The sequence below is a fragment of the Carcharodon carcharias genome, chromosome 8, assembly GCF_017639515.1.
Source record: "Carcharodon carcharias isolate sCarCar2 chromosome 8, sCarCar2.pri, whole genome shotgun sequence".
Classification (NCBI taxonomy): domain Eukaryota; kingdom Metazoa; phylum Chordata; class Chondrichthyes; order Lamniformes; family Lamnidae; genus Carcharodon; species Carcharodon carcharias.
Window position 1 is genome coordinate 139,469,890 of NC_054474.1, and position 16,996 is coordinate 139,486,885.

General features: G+C 42.8%; 1 protein-coding gene across 1 annotated transcript in view; it reads right to left on the bottom strand.

Annotated features, from left to right (window-relative positions):
- Positions 1-16,996, bottom strand: part of LOC121280817 (probable voltage-dependent N-type calcium channel subunit alpha-1B) — a 226,806-nt gene that overhangs the window by 189,719 nt on the left and 20,091 nt on the right. Inside the window, exon 3 of the mRNA XM_041193080.1 lies at positions 2,899-2,952. The gene's annotated coding sequence lies outside the window, so the exon portion shown is untranslated. The remainder of the gene's footprint in view (positions 1-2,898; positions 2,953-16,996) is intronic.

The following is a 16,996-nucleotide window of genomic DNA, read 5'->3' on the forward strand; positions in this document are numbered from 1 at the left end:
TCCTGCACTTGACCCTAGCTACAACTGAGCCTCACGTGCTTGATAGCAATAAAGAAAGAAAATATGCAGCATTCCAACACAATTATCCATCACTTCGAGCAGCACAAAGTTCATAAGAAAAGATGACACCTCTTTCTCATCCTGTTTTATAATTATTTTCTATCTTCTTATATATTTCCCTGGTACTGTGCATCATTTTCTGGACAAGTACCAAGGCCTCCGACATTGGTGCCAGAAGCACTGTGGGTGGTAGAGTAGCAGGGAAACATTCAGTGTCAATAAGCTGTCTCCATCTAATATCTCCAATCTTCTTTCTCTCCCTCAGGGAAACTGTTTTCACTCAACACCTCCTAAAAAGCCAGGTTAACACTGAGAACTCATTGTAGGGATGAGATCCTCACTCTCCCTGAGTACAAGTCCACACGTCTCTATAGCATTTAACTCTGCTGCACATTTTTCTTTTATAAAAAGGCATCAACTCTAACACACAGGAGCTGAAACAGTCAAAACAGTAGCTATGCCTAAACTGGCCACAAGTGACCAGCACACAACATTCACATCATTATGCAGTGTACATCACACTATTTCATTTCCCATGTTAAGATTCAAATTTCATTATTCTCACAGCAATTTTTTATTGGTTGCTATGGCAACACCATACTTGGAATATTTAAGTTTGTTCAAAAGTGAACTGAGTCATTCTGTTACTTAGGAGATTGTTTATTTTCGAGGCAGTTGATTCCTCAAGAACCCCAGAAAGAAACTCCTCAAGAAAGAGGAGTTCACATATCAACCTTGGTTAAAAAACAGAAAATGTTAATGACTAAATGAAGTGATGAGCTGGTGTTTGTACATAATTGCCTCAGTGCTAGTTCTCAAACAGAAATTATCCTTGTCAGAAGTCTGTTGTAGGGTTCACAAACTAATCTTAGTTTACCCAGTTGTGGTTTTTGTGGATGCACCATTTGATGTATGGAGAACATTAATAGGAAACAACAGATTGAAGTAGCAAATTTACACTCCAGCGGTACCCAACTGTTGCCAGTAATACAATATGTGTCAAATTTTGATGCATTTTTATACCAACTGGCTGAACAATTTTCTACTGCACTCTTCCATGGGCCTGACAAAGGAAGACTGCTGCAGAAAACAGCCAAGAAATTGAATATGAAAAGAAATGAGTGAAGATGAGCAGTGGAAGGAAGCTGCAAGTAAAAACATAAACAATAACATAAAATGAAATCTATGACATTTTCCTCCAATTAAAATTTAATACCCCTAGGATTTTCTCAAATCCTGCTGGAAAAGGCTGCCAACTTACTGCAGGGTAAGTGACCTGGGTTGACTTTCTGTTTAATAATGCATGGTCAGATGAATGGACAGTTCTCCATACTTCCATTTTAAATACGGCTATTTCTGCTAATTAGATGTTGTTTCTATTCAAATTACAGGGTAATTCGAATGTGAATTGTGCTCAAGAAAAAAGCCTCTAGTGCTGTTTTGTTCCAATCACTTTGTTTGAATTACTGGATAATTTAAATGATTTAGCATAAAACATAACTGAATTAACAACAGCAGGCTGCACTGTGGAGAGCCTACATGATTAATTCCAATTTGCTGTTACTTGTTTTTGGAATTATATCTCAATAGTTAAACTGTAATAAAACAGGAAAAAAAGAAAGCAGTTGGAAGATTTAACTGCACATTTGCTGTTGCAACTGTGTTTTGAAAACACTGCACATAAATTGACAATGTCCCATGGTGCTGTACACATGGAGGGAAGACCAAGTCTGGTTTTCAGACGAAGTAGGGTTCAGTGGGCAGGGAACAATTGGAGCAGGCATTCTGTCTTAAGTTTTATATTTCCATTATAAACTCCTATGTCTGCATTGATGATGGAAATAGCCTCTGCAAACTTGCCATAATCCAGTGCCTCTATAGGCAAGAGGCTATAATTACAGGGTAACAAATTTATAGGCACCCTGTTTCCATTATAAATGGAGACTCTGTAATTTATAATGAAAAAGTTGACAGGAGATGCACACAGAAGGAAAAATGTAAACATATTATGAAGATGGACTATTATAACTTCAAGGGTTAATTGTGTTGGGCCTACTTTCACACAGGCTGACTCTCTAATTGGCTATTCCTTACCATCTTAGAATGAAAAAGAGAAACTTACCAACACTTGACACTGACCTGATCATATCTGTAAACAGCTGGGACATGCACTTTATAAGCCTTTTCCCATATCTTTACTAGCTCACTAAAGTCAGGCTGTTCCCTCAGGTTGGAAAAGTGCCAAAGTAGTTCTAAGCTTATGAAGGCTGAAAGGCCAAAACCAGGAAACAGTAGGCCATTAATTGGACTTCAGTAAAATAGGCAAAGTGCTCGAAGTTTAAAGGTGCTCACTCTGATCTGTGCCCATGTGCATTAGTGAAACAATTCCATTGAGGAATAGGACCATGATGTTATAAAATGTATCCACTGTTTGGCAGGTGTGGAGACAAAGTAGAAGGAAAATGGACGGTATACACAGACCTCCAATTCAGGCTTAATGTTAATGATTGGTTTCTGAACAGAAGCTGTTATTGAAAGACTGGGCAGTTGGAAAGTAAGAAAATAACACACTTGGAAAGGAATAAAAATAACACCAAAAATAAATTCACTGAATCCACACTCATAATAGGGAACCCTGACTGAAGAGAACATAGATTGGAAAGTGGTGCTGCAGTGTTGTGATTTGAGTGCTGAGAATAGTTATTATCTATGTGATAATCTTAGACTCTGTGCTTTTTACCACTGTCATAAAAAAAATCACACAGGTGACTAAAAACAAAAAGCCAAAGATGAAATGTTGGTGATATGAGATGCAGAAATAATTAAAGTAACACTAACTGCTGCTGGCGTCATCTACAGAAACTGCTGCCGGCTTCGGATCCGTTCCAGCTCCTTTAAAAAAAAAGGAAAAAGTGCAGCTCTTTTTTAAAAAAAAGAAAAAAAAACATTTTTTTTTTACAAAGTGTGCTGTCTTCTTTCTATTAGAATGTAAACCCAGTGATCATGCTGCATGCAATCCCTCTCACAACCTATTCAGCCTGTTGATGGCCTTGGATTTTCACCATTTTCCCCTCTATACCAATGGTTATAAAGGACGTCAAGGGGTTGCATCTATTTTCGTACTGTTTGTTCAAAATATATTGCCCGTTTGATGGCTTTGAATGCCATTTTTGGTTTCAAGTTAGCCAGGCTATTATTTGATGCAACTTTCTGCTGGTCTGGGCTGCTCTTATTTCCAACTTCACTCTGTTTTAGCTTCTGGGCCCTCTCAGAGCTAGTGGGAAAATGCAGCCTTTATTTTCTCTTCAGTTTTCTCCCCTTATGTCATGAACGTGCAATCTTCTGGCTGCAGTTCCAACAGCTTGGGCAGCTCTGCCTAACCAGGAGTCTACACTGCATGTGCGAAACTAAGTAGTCAATGCTGTCTGCCGATTTGAGCATTGTGGACATCAAAGCTGAGCCTGCTTCAGTCCTCTTCACTGGATCTGATTCCCTCAATGTACTATTTTTAGCAGCGTTTAAAATGTTGACTTTTATTTGTGTCTGCTCCCTCCCCCACCCACTGCCCCTCCTGAACCGGGATGTGGATCTTGATCGAGGCATCCTGGCAGTTCCAGAGGTTGAGATCTGTTAAGTCAGGCTTGAGAAACCCATGGGCCACTGTGGCCCATGATGACCCCACCCACCCTTCGTGTGGCCCCCAGAGTGTTTGTTGAAAACGCCAGTAGGATGGGTCAGTCAGTTTGAAGATTTCTGCAGGGATCTGCTCCTCCAATCACAGCCTGTTCTCTCCCACATTTGCTGCTGATAATCTCTCTGTTGAACCTATCAGCAGCAAACACGGAAGAAGAGCAAGCTGTTGTGATTGGAGGAATGGTGAGCATTGGCAAAGCTGGAGCGTGCGTGGAGCCTCCACTCCCCTCAGCTCACAGTGCTTCGGCCTAGGTCCAGCCATATTCCCCTGCTCCAGCTGTGTTCCCCCAGTTCCTCCCCATGTTCCTCCCATGCTCAACCAGCTCTCACTGCTCCCCTCGGCGTTCAGGTGCTGCTAGGCCTCAGGCCTTGCTCCAGGTCTCCCTTCTGCTCTCATCACACCTCCCCTGCCCCCACAGTCGATTTGGTGAATGAGGGTATGTAAGTAAGTGAATGGGAGAGTGGGTGAGTGAGTAAGTGAGGGCGAGTGGATCTGTATGTGTGGGTGAATGTGGGTGGAAGAGTGTGGATGGTGGCGGTGGGTGAAGGTGGATGGGTGAGTGTCGGTGGGTTTTTTTTTTATTCATGGGATGTGGGCTTTGCTGGCTATGCCAGCATTTATTGCCTATCCTTAATTGCCCTTGTTCAGAGGTCAACCACATTGCTGTGGGTCTGGAGTCACATGTAGGCCAGACCAGGTAAGGCTGGCAGATTTCCTTCCCTAAAGGGCACCAATGGACCAGATAGGTTCTTATGACAATCGACGATGGTTTAATTCCAGATTTTTATTGAATTCAAATTCCACGAGATTCGAACCCGGGTTCCTGGGAGCATTACCCTGTGGTCTCTGGATTACTAGTCCAGTGACAATACCACTACGGCATCATGGGTGGATGGGTGAGGGTGGGTCAGTGGATGAAAGTGGATCAACGATGAATGACGGTGGGTGGGTCAGTGAGGGAGGGTGAGCTTGTGTGTGTCTGACAGAGAGAGAGGAGAGACGGTGAGCATGTGTGTAAGTCTGACAAAGAGAGTAAGCATGTGTCTGTCTAACAGAGAAAGAGAGAGGGTGAGCGTGTGTGTGTGTCTGAGAGTAGGAGAGTGAGTGTGTGTGTGTGTGTGTGTGTGTGTGAAAGAGAGAGAGAGAGGGTGAGTGTGTGTTTGTGAGAGACAGAGAGAGAAAGGCGGTGGGCGTAAGAGGGAGGGAGACTGTGTCCGGCTCACTCCCAGTATCAGGGTTCACATTCACCCTCACCCCCACACACCAACAGGCATTCTCACCCACTCTCTCAGTGGTGAGGGTGAGTAAGTGAGCACCCTAAGACTGGGAGTGAGCTGGACACACACACTCTCACCCTCGAATGTCATCTTAATTTTTTTTTTAAAATGAGTAATAAATAACCAACTTATTGTTGTGACTTCTTTTTTGCTCAGCAAGTTGTTTCTTTTCATACGCCAACTTTTTTTTTGAAATTCATGTTTAACGTTATGCCCAAACTTATGGGCAGAATCTTCGGGTTGGCAAGTGGGGGCGGGTCCTGCTCGCCAATGCGTAAAATGACTTGCGGTGATGTCGGGCGTGCATCCCGACATCATCGTGCGTCATTCCAATCCTCAGTTCGGGGGGTGCACAGCGGAGTCGGCTGTGCACCCACCGACTTGTCAAAAGCCATTTAAGGCCATTTAAAAACTAATTAAAGTAATTAACTGAGCTACCCGCCCAACCTTAGGGTTGGCAAGCAGATGAAGAGCCCAGGCGGCCTTCGCATTTATCATGAAATCTCATCCACGGGCGAGATAAGGTTTCATGAAGGGTTTATAAATTAAATACATTTTTAATTAAAGTTCATTGACATGTCCCAGCTCATGTGACACTGTCACATGAGGGGACATGTCTTAAAAAAAAATTTCTCGATTAAAATTTTTAAAAATGACACCAATCTCCCTGAGGCAGATCTGTGCCCTACTCTCCCTCTTACCACCGCCCCCCACCCCCCAACCGCACAGGGAGCGCTCAGCAAGTCACGCTGGATGTGCCTCAATTGACGCCTAGCCGATCGCCCAGTCCCACCCAACCACCCCCCCGCCACCACATTTCTGATATTTTCTCATCGGCCCACCCCCCTTCCTCCCCCGCCCGAGTGTGAGAAAATTTGAAACGTGGGCCCTCCACCATACGAAAAGGTTGGACAAGCCTGTGTTAACTCAACACAGGCTGGAGTTTGGACCTGTGACCTTCCCATTTGCATAGCTCGATATTATATGAGGTATCACTGCCTTCTTCAAAAACAGCATGCATTCATGTCAAGCTTAATGTGAAAAAAATTGCTTGTGTTGCAAGATAACAGGTAAATATCTGCATTTTCTCTTATAAGAATCGCTGGTATAGGTACAATTCCAATAAGGAGCAAAAGGCACATTCAGAACTGACACAAATTGATTCTTGGATGAAGCTTAATTGCCTTTTTGGTATAATCAATTTTCTGTCCTTTAATAAAAAAGGAAATACTATTTTATCATGCCATTTACGGCAACCCACAGTGCCTTCAACAGCTGTCAGATTCAATCTAAACTAACTGAGGGAAAGTCTAAGTATAATAGAAGTGCACCATCAAGAAAATAATTTACCAGGTTAATCCAGCACCCGTCCATTTTTAAGAATGTCTCTCAATAGTTGAGAATAATGGGGTCATAAAATTCGGTTCTGTGGTGCTGTTGGTGCTGAAGCCTGAAATCCTAAAAACGCTGGCTGGGATTTTCTGGCCATTTCTGGCGTGGGCCACAGGGCACACTCTGAATGTAAGGGCATTAGCATGGGAAGCATGCAGAGTGGGTGGACACGATGTCAAACAGGGCTATTGCTGATTTATAAACATAAGCTATTTAGACCCTCATGCCTGTTCTGCCATTTAATGAGATCATGGCTGACCTTCAATCTAACTCCGCATTCTTTGCCCCGTATCTCTGAATAACTTTGGCTAAGGAATATCTATGAACCTCAGTTTTAAAATTAACAATTGATGTAGCATCAAATACTGTTTATTGAAGAGAGTTCCAAACTTCTATTACCCTTTACATGAAAAAGTGTTTTCGAATTTCACTCCTGAAAGGTCTGGATCTAATTTTTAGACTATTCCTCCTATGTCTTAGACTCCGCAAATAGTAGAAATAGTTTCTCCCAGTCTACTCTATCTGTTCCCATTAATATCTTGAAAACCTCCAATGACTTTCTAAATTCAGGAAGGCAACCCAAGTTTGTTTAATCTCTCCTCGTAGTCTAACCCTTGGAAGCCAGGTCTCATTCTAGTAAGTATATACTGCACTTCCTCCAAGGCCAATGTATCCTTCCTAAGGTGTGGCGCCCTGAACTGTTCACTGTACTCTTGGTGCAATCTCACCAAGGCTTCATTTAGCTGTAGCATAACTTCTACCCCTTTGCATTTAATCCTCTAGATATAAACGGCAGCAGTCCGTTAGCTTTTTTTCATTACAATCAATGCCTGTTCATGACATTTTAATGGTCTAGGTACTTAAATACCCCAAATTTCTTTGCACCTGCACAGTTTCTAGCTTTCTACCATTTAGAAAGAAACATGTTTTATCTTTTTTAGCTACAAAGTGGATGACCTCACATTTGCTTTCATTACATCCCATTTGCCACCGTTTTGCTCATTCACTAATTTATCAATATCTTGTTGTAATTTTACACTTCCATCTACATTGCTTGCAATGCCTCCTATCCTCACTTCATCAACAAACTTGGATATATTGATATCTATTCTATCATCAAGGTTATTAATGAATACAGTGAATAATGGAGGTCCCAACACAGATCCTCATGGGACATCACTAGTCACATCCTGTCACTTGGGAGTACCTGTCCATTATCCCTACACCCCTGCCATCCAACCAATTTCCTATCCAAGCCAATAATTTGTCTTTAATTCCATGGATTCCAACTTAAACTAACTCTCTTTTATAAGGAGCTTTATCAAATGCCTTTGGAGGTCCAAATGTATATGTAACATCCCTTGACCATTAGTTTAGTCACCTCTTCAAGACCTTAATATGATTTGTCAGGTATGATGTACCCTTTACAAATCCAGGTTCTCCCTCTCTGGTCAGCTGCAATTTTTAAGGTGTTCAGTCACCCTATCCTTATTTATAGATGTTAGCAATTTCCCGACAATAGATGTTAAGTTGACTGATCTATAACTCCCTGGTTCCCTCTCTTACCTTTCTTAATGGAGTGGAGTGCACAATTTTCCAATCTATAGGAACAATCCCTGAGCTGAGAGAACTTCAGAAAATTACAGCTAGAGCATTTATGAAGCTCTCACCTCCTCCTTTGAAAAGTCTGGGATTTGGTCCTAGGGATTGCCACTCTTTAGTGCCAACCACTCTTTCATCACTGTTATCTTGCTTACGTTAATTTTGGTAAGTCCTTGATTCAATAATGATTTCCTTGGGATGTCTGGCATGCTGACCTCTTCCTTTACTGTAAATACTGATGGGAAGTAATTATTCAGCATGTCTGTCATTTCCTTATTTTAATTGACAATATCAGTTTGCAAGGGGTCCAGATTGTTTCTGAGCACCTTTTTCCTAATGTGATTGTAAAAGCTTTTCGTATTGGTTTTGATCTCCCTTGCAAATATCTTTTCACATTCTATTTTTGAAGCTCGTAGCACCTGTATTGTTAGCCTTTGCTGCACATTGCATTTTTCCCATTCACCAGCATTGCTGTTTTTTTTTGCATGCTTTATCTTTTAGTTTCATCTTGTCTCTTACCTCTTTAGTTGTCCACAGGGCTGCCTTTACTGAAAAATAGAGCTCTTGCCCCTTAGGGCTGTAAACTGGTTCTGCATCATGTTAAATTATTTTTTGAACACCTCCCATTGATCTTCTGCCACTTACCCATTAACAGATTTGTCCTTTGTGATGTTTGTGTTTAACATTTATGCTTTTTTGTAAAAGGACATTTTAGTTAAAAAGAAGTGTTATTTAAAACACCTGACAGTAGAGTGTGCTAAATCATGGACGTATTGCCCTCTGGTGTAGAATAAGGAATAAAGGATCCTTCTGTTTTTTTACACAGGAAGTTGGGGTTCAGAAGCAGATAGCTGTGTGTATATTCTTAATTGTTAGCAACTGGCAAAGCATTTTAAATGGTGACGAGGATGGGATCATCATTATTAGGGGCTTTAGAGGCTTTTGATCCAACCACAATGGATTTTGTAGTTCATGTCGAGCAAATGGAACAGTTTTTCATTGCGAATGCGATTGAAGAGGAAAAGCAGGCCTCAGCGTTTCTTACAGTCATCAGAATGAAAGATTTCACTTTACTGAGAAATCTCATTGATCCTGAAAAGCCAGCAGATAAAAACTTTAAAGAGCTTTTTGGACGTTTTGAAAAAGCACTTCAATCCCAGACCAGCAATAATTCCCAAAAGATTCAAGTTTCACTGAAAGGAACAGCATGAAAGTGAGTCGGTTTCCCAGTTCCTGGCTGAGTTGAGAAAATTAGCGGAACATTGTGACTTTAAACCAAAACAAAAATACCTGGAAGAACTCAGCAGGTCTGACAGCATCTGCGGAAAGGGATACAGTTGACGTTTTGAGTCTGTATGACCCTTCATCAGAACTAAGACATATAGAAATTTGATGAAATATAAGCCGGTAGAAGGGGGTGGGACAGGAGTGCTCGATAGGGGGCCAGTGATAGGTGGAGGCCAAGAAGAGACTGCCAAAGATGTCATAGACAAAAGGACAAAGGGTTGTTGACGGTGGTGATATTATCTAAAGGATGTGCTAACGGTGACATTAAAGGAAGCAAGCTAGTGGCAGATGGCCCTAGTGCGGGTGGGGTGGGGGGAAGGGATCGAAATGGGCTAAAAGGTGGAGAAGAAACAATAGATTGAAATAAATTTTAAAATAGGAGGGAAAAGAAAACTATGTAATTGTAAAAAAATTATAAATTATTGGAAAAGGGGGATCAGAAAGGGAGTGGGGATGGAGAAGAGAGTTCATGATCTGAAAGTGTTGAACTCAATGTTAAGTCCGGAAGGCTATAAAGTACCTAGTCGGAAGATGAGGAGCTGTTCCTCCAGTTTGTGCGGGCTTTAAAGGTTATATGGAAGAAGCATTGTGTGATCGCTTGGTTTGTGGATTAAGAAAGAAAAGGATTCAACGTAGATTGTTAGTGGAGCAAGAGTTGACACTGAAGAAAGCGTTCGAGATTGCGCAAAGTATAGAAATGGCAGAGGAACAAGCTGGAGATTTGAAAGCGCATTCTGACAATGCCAAACTTAAAATTGTAAAGTCATGCTATATTCGCTTTCAAACATGTTACCGCTGTAATGGAACAGGGCATAATGCACAAGCCTGTAAGTGGAAAACCACTGATTGTCGCTACTTTGGAAAAAAAGGGCACATACAGCATGTATGTAGATCAGAGGTTGATCACAGTAAAGCAGTACAACCAAGAAAAGGGCATCACGGGGAGCACACAGACAAGTCACGCTTGAAAATGAACAGGCAGTTTAAAAAGACGCATTACTTGGAAATGAAATACAAAAGTAATGCGAATCCAGACAAGACAGAAAGTGAAACTAACAGCTACAATGCAGAAGAGCAATTGTGTTGCATTCAATCTGATCTGAAACTAGATGAAGATTAAGGCATTGCCTTAAATGGTAAAATGGTTGAAATGGAAGTTGACACTGGAGCATCTGTTTCTATTGCTTCAGAGAAGACACAGGAAAAAATTGTTTGTTATGGGGAATCAGAGTTGTTGTTCCTCCAAAATTCCAAACACGAGTGTTAGAAGAACTTCACCTCGGTCACATGGGAATCATCAAAATGAAAACATTAGCTCGTTTACATGTATGGTGGCCACACCTGGATAAAGACATTGAAGACATGGTCAATGATTGCCCTCCATGCCAAGAAATGAAGTCTTCTCTTGCACCTACCCCATTAGATCTGTGGGCTTGGCCTGACCACGCATGGCAGAGACTTCAGGTGAACTCTGCCGGACAACTTCTTGAACATATGTTCCTGATTGTGGCGGATACCCACACAAAGTGGCCTCATGTTATTCTCATGAAGTCTACTACTTCAACAAAGACCAATGAAGCTCTCCGGAATGTGTTCACTACTTTTGGATTGCCGGAGCAGATTGTGTCTGACCGTGGCACACAGTTCACATCATGTGAATTTCAAACGTTCCTGAAAAACAATAGGATCTAGCAGATTCTCATCTCGCTTTACCACCCATCCTCAAATGGTGAAACAGAGTGCTTTGTCCAGACATTCAAAATGGCCATATTGAAGGGGAGGACGCAAACAGATTGGAAGTTGAAGCTGAAGAATTTTGTGATGATATATTGTAACACTCCACGTTCAACAACAGGCACATCTCCTGCTGAGCTGATGTTCGGAAGACGACTGCGTACCAGAATGGATTTGTTGTGTCCGGATTTGAAAGGAAAGATTGGTTCAAGGCAACTTGATCAGAAAAGGTCACATGACACAAGCAAACCAGCTCGTGAGTTTAGTCTGGATCAATCTGTTTGGGTCCACAATTACTGTGGAACACCAAAGTGGCTCCTGGGAAGAATCATCAAGCGTCGAGGACCACTGGTCTATGATGTTGAATCTTCCTGTGGAATCTGGAAGAAACACACTGGCCAGATTAGAGAAGCCAAATCCAAGGAACCAAATTCCCAGGGATTTCCAGTCACAGTGGAAGGTTTCTGGGAAATATCTGCTCCACTTGGTGAAACCCGACTTGATTCAGCTGACAAACCTGTAGCACCTGTAGCTGCAACTGTTGAACCTGAACAGAAACAAGTGGAACAGCAGAACCTTCCATTTCTAAGCAAACAAACTGCAGTATCTAAGCAAACTCTTCTCTCTAGACCAAAGTGAATCTGCAAACCAACTGACTGGTTTGTTCCTGGCTAAAGGGGAAGGAGATGTAACGTTTGTGTTTAACATTTATGCTTTTTGTATAAGGACATTTTCGTTAAAAAGAAGTGTTATGTAAAAAACCTGACTGTAGGGTACATTAAATCTAGGATGTACTGCCCTCTGGTGTAGAATAAGGAATAAAGGAACCTTCTGTTTTTTACACAGCAAGTTGGGATTCAGAAGCAGATAGCTGTGTGTGTATTCTTAATTGTTAAGAAGTGACAAAACACTTCACCCATCTGTATAAAAGCAAATACTGTGGATGCTGGAAATCTGAAATATTTCAGTTTTCCAGCATCCGTAGTATTTTGCTTTTATCTTAATGCTTAATTAACTGCCACGCCTCTTCCAGGAATGCCTACCTTGAAGAAGCACTGCTCTTTTCTCCAACCGGATTTCCACAGAGGCATATGGACTTGAAACGTTAACTCTGTTTTTTTTCTCTCCACAGATGCTGTCAGACCTGCTGAGTTTTGGCAGCATTTTCTGTTTTTATAATAGATTTGCCCATTTTACTGAGGACAGTCTTTGTCTCATTGCGTTGACATGAGCCTTACCAAAATTTACAATCTTAGCAGCCATTTCACATTTCTTCCTTTCAAAAACTACATTGGACTCCATCATAATATTATTGGATAAATGTTTGTGCACCATTATGTTGTTAACTAATTCCGGCTCTTTTCTTATTAATAAATCTAACTTGGCACACAATCTGCCTTTTTGAACTTTGCAAATCTTGTTAGCGCCCTTGCTTAATCACTGTTGAACATGTATTCAGCTGCACAAGAAAATCCTCCACTAGCACTGTTTATACTAATCACCATTAAACTTTCAGGCAAGATGCTTTTGGCTTTCAGTAGCTGATGCAGAGTTAGTCGAAGCATTGTTATGAGTTTTTTGGTGGAGTAGAAAACAGATTTTGGATTCTCAAGGCACTGGATCCTGAGGAGGTCAATAGAGTTGAAAGACCTGTCAAGAGAAGGCCTGCTTTCAGTAATTGGGACTACAGTTACAGTTACTCTTGGGCTGCAGCATAACTTGGAAATGCAGCACAGATCGCAGAGAGGGAAGCTGTGCACAGAGGGAGGAGGACTCTCAATAGAAGCTCCTACCCATTAAGAGTTTTTGGAGAAGACTTACTCCACCTCAGCCAGGAGCAGTGTCTGAAGCACCTACATTTCACTAAGCAGGTAGCGGCTGAGCCGTGCCACCACTCGCAACTGGACCTGGAGCTGCACAGCTGCCTGTGACTATGAAGGTAACGGTGACCACTCAATTTCTATGCTAGCAGATCCTTCCAGGCAGGTGCAGGTGACACTTCCAACATTTCACAATTCACTGTGTTGCTGCTTCCGGGATGAGACAGAGGCCCTCTACAGAAGGAAAGGGGACTTCATCATCTTCTTTCTTGCTACCGCAAAGCAGGCACATGGCTTTGCCAGGCTGGCTGGGTTCCCAATGCTGCAGGGTGCCATCAATTCATACTCATAGCTGTGTGGGTCCCACATATTGAAAGGAAGACACGCCAGAACCACAAAGGCTACCACTTTATGAAAGTGCATTTGGTGATCATGCACTCGTCCAGTCAACTGTACTCACCATTTTTGAGCCACCACGCAAGAAGCAAAGGCTGCTTGCAGGTGACAAAGAATACCCTCTCCGTACCTAGCTTATGTCTCCCCTTTGCCACCTGACCGTGCATGCTCAGTACTTCTATAATGAGAGCCATGCTACTATCAGGAATGTCATGGAACAAACCATTGGTGTTCTCCAACAATGGTTCTGCTGCCTGCACTGTTTGGGCAGTACTCCAGTACTCACTGGAGCATGTCTCCAAGGTCGTGGTATTTTGCTGCGTCCTCTCTCTCATGATGGCACAAGTCTTGTCACAAGGCATTTAGAGGCCACCTCAGGAAGAGAAAAGAGGGGAAGAAAGCAATTGGTATCTGGGAGACCTTCACCTTGACAGGCAGTTCGTAAGCAGATACTCAAACTCCAGTTCCCCCAAGATCTCATCTTCACATCATTATTGCTCCACAAGTGCCCACCTTTCAGTCCATCTATTACGTTCCACCACAACATCTTCTTGGTCAAAATCCTGAGATGAAAGCTACTACCAAAATCACTACGTTACAACTTTATGCAACAACTATTCCATTAAACAAGAAAACTGAACTGTCCACTCTTGTGCATTCCCTTTGTGCCTGGTGTTCATGTGCCTTAGCCTAGCCTAGTGCTTCAACACAGTGCTACCCCTGTGGCTGCAGCATGGTTGGTGGAAGGCTGCTGATGGGGCAGACTGCAGATGGCCTTGCCCAACACCCTGGGGCAGCCCTGGGCCTTCGAGGGCCAGGCTTCAGGTCAGATAGCAGGATGAGGCTGAGGTGGGATTAGAGAAGATCCATAAGGCAGGAACATACAATCATTCTGAATGACCTCAGTGGCACAGCATGCCAAGGCCTCAGTCACTCCCAAGTGAAGCACTGTCTCGTCCAAAGTGTTGGTGTGCCTGTCCCCTGAAAGTACGTAGAAACAGTGAGAGGTGTTTGTGAGGCTGGCAGCATCGGTGAGTGTGTGAGGATGAGGTGGATCATCTAAATGTTAAGCATGAGTCTCGATTGTTAATGAGTGAGTGCTGGGGGTGTGGTGCATTGAGCAGTGAGAGGATGATAACAAGTGGGTGTGAGGCCCTTTGAAGTTGCACTCACTGAGTGTGACCACTCACGTGAGGCTGTAAGACTTCTTGTGGCACAGCTGCCAGTACCTCAGGGCCAGACTTCCTGGAATTGACCACCCTGGCCACCTGCTGCCATTTCTTTTCTGGGGTGTGTCCAGAGGGCCTCCTGGCCCCATGTGGAAACATGGCCTCTCTCCTCCTTTTGACCAATGCACCTTTCCTTTACGAGGGGCAGGCTACCATCCAAGAAGAGCAGGCTAGCTGTATATCATGCTAGCCACATATGCAGCTGTGTACAGCCAGTCAGCAGCGTGTTTTATGCTGGGCTGCAGGCTACACTCATATTGATGAGCAGGCAGCATGAAGTTTGTGTGTTTGTGTGCCAGTCTCAATGCGACCAGGCGCGAGGTAATTGTGGATTGTGACCTCCACGCCCAGCATTGGGCCTAATTGAAGCTCCCCTGGCATTTTTCTCTCTTCATAAATCTGCCTTTTCATAACCCAATGCGCTTTATCTCCATCTTTCTTTTAACTTTAATTGGCACTGTTTTAATGTTATTCTATAATTTGCATATAGAGTAAAATCATCCAGACAGCCAAATTCAGACGAATGTAGTAGTTACTACAGTCAATACGGGCAGGATTTACTGTTCATGTTCTTCTGATTCCACAGCCTAAGAAATTAGGCATGAATTTTAATAGCAAAAAACACCCAGGACTGGCCTGACAGGCCACCGACCATGATACACTACTGTGAGCGCCTGAGGCCCGCCTTAGTCATCTTACATGACAGGTGGGCTTACCAATACGGAGAGGAACCATTCTGTGAGCTTCCGAAAAATCTGTAAAATAGGCTTACCATAGTAGTGGAGCAGTGGAAACTGTTCACATTTAACCCTCTTGACCATGTGTCGAAAACCCAGCACAATCTTCCATAGAACAGCATTTAAAAACATAAGAAATAGGAGCAGGAATAGGCCATTTGGCCCCGCGAGCCTGCTCCGCCATTCAGTAAGATCAGGGCTGATCTGATTGTGGCCTCGACTCCACATTCCTGTTTGTCCCCCATTATCCTTGACTCCACAGTAAATATTTGTCTAATCAGCCTTGAATATTTTCAATGATCCAGCCTCCACTGCTCTCTGGGGCAGAGAATTCCAAAGACTAATGACCCTCTGGGAGAAAAAATTCTTCCTCATCACTGCCTTAAATTATTATTATTACCTCTTATTCTGAAACCGCCTCCCCGGTTCTAGGTTTCCCCTGCAAGGAGATGTTTCCCAGCATCTACCCAGCATAGCCCCTCAGAATCTTACATTTCAATAAGGTCACCACTCATTCTCCCAAACTCCGGGTATAGCCCCAATCTGCTCAACCTATCCTCATAAGACAACCTCTTCTTCCCAAGGATCAACTTACAGAATCTTCTCCAAACTGCGTCCAATGCAAGTATATCCCTCCTTCAGTATGTAGGTGAGGTCTCATCAATGTTCTGTACAGCTGTAGCAAGTCCTTTTATAGTCTATCCCCCATGCAATAAAGGCCAACACTTTATTTGCATTCTTAATTATTTATTGTATCTGCATGCTAACTTTTTGTGATTCATGTATGAGGACACCCTGGTCCCTCTGTACTACAACATTCTGCAGTCTCTCTTTCCATTGAGATAATATTCTGCTTTTCTATTCTTCCCACTAAAGTGGACAGCCTCACCTTTTCCAACATTACACTCCATCTGCCAATTTTTTGCCCACTCACTTAACCTATCTATATCATTTTGCAGACTCTTCATACCCTCCTCACCATTTGCTTTCCCACTGTGATAAAATATAGACGGTCAACTCCCCTTTGCAAGGGGTTCCGTTCCCACAAAATCACGTGAAGGGTGAAATCGTGAATGGTGAACTTGCACATGCACAGCAACAGCACCTGCCCAGTGCGCACTTTCTATATGAGAAAGACAGAGGAAAGGTGAGAGTTTAACATTCTAAATCACGGATGAGCAAAGTTTTGGGGTCATGAATCACGATTTAATGTACGTACACATTTGTGCGAGTAAATGAATTTGCGATAGAGAGGGTCACAAATTATGGGAGTTGACTGTATTTTTAAAAAATATTCTGTCTGCACGTATTAGATGTGGTGCCACGGTAGTTTTGCATTTGTGTAAGTGTTAACTCTGGTTGGCTGGCGATTGTAGCATTCAAGGTACAGAATACACCCAGCTTGTATTCATCAAATTCTGCCTTGGAACAGGGGCAGAACCCTACCGGGAGATAGCAACAGGTCACACCGGTTCAAGGATAAGTTGGGTCAGGCGCAGATAAACAGGAAGGCTGGCTGCATGCAGCTGAAGTGCTGCTATAAGCTCCTTGCTGCTGAGGGGCTGAATGGCTATGAGAAGCTCCAGGAGCCATTGGTAATTGTTGCATTTCTATGTCTGTATTATACAAAATCACCAAGCTCACACCAGGACTGGTAAACTATACAGAGGTTCGGTTTATTTGAAGATACAGTAACAGATGGCTCAGCAGACAGATCTACTTTATCGATTCAGCAACTATTACTCACAAGGACAGCACAGCTGCAATT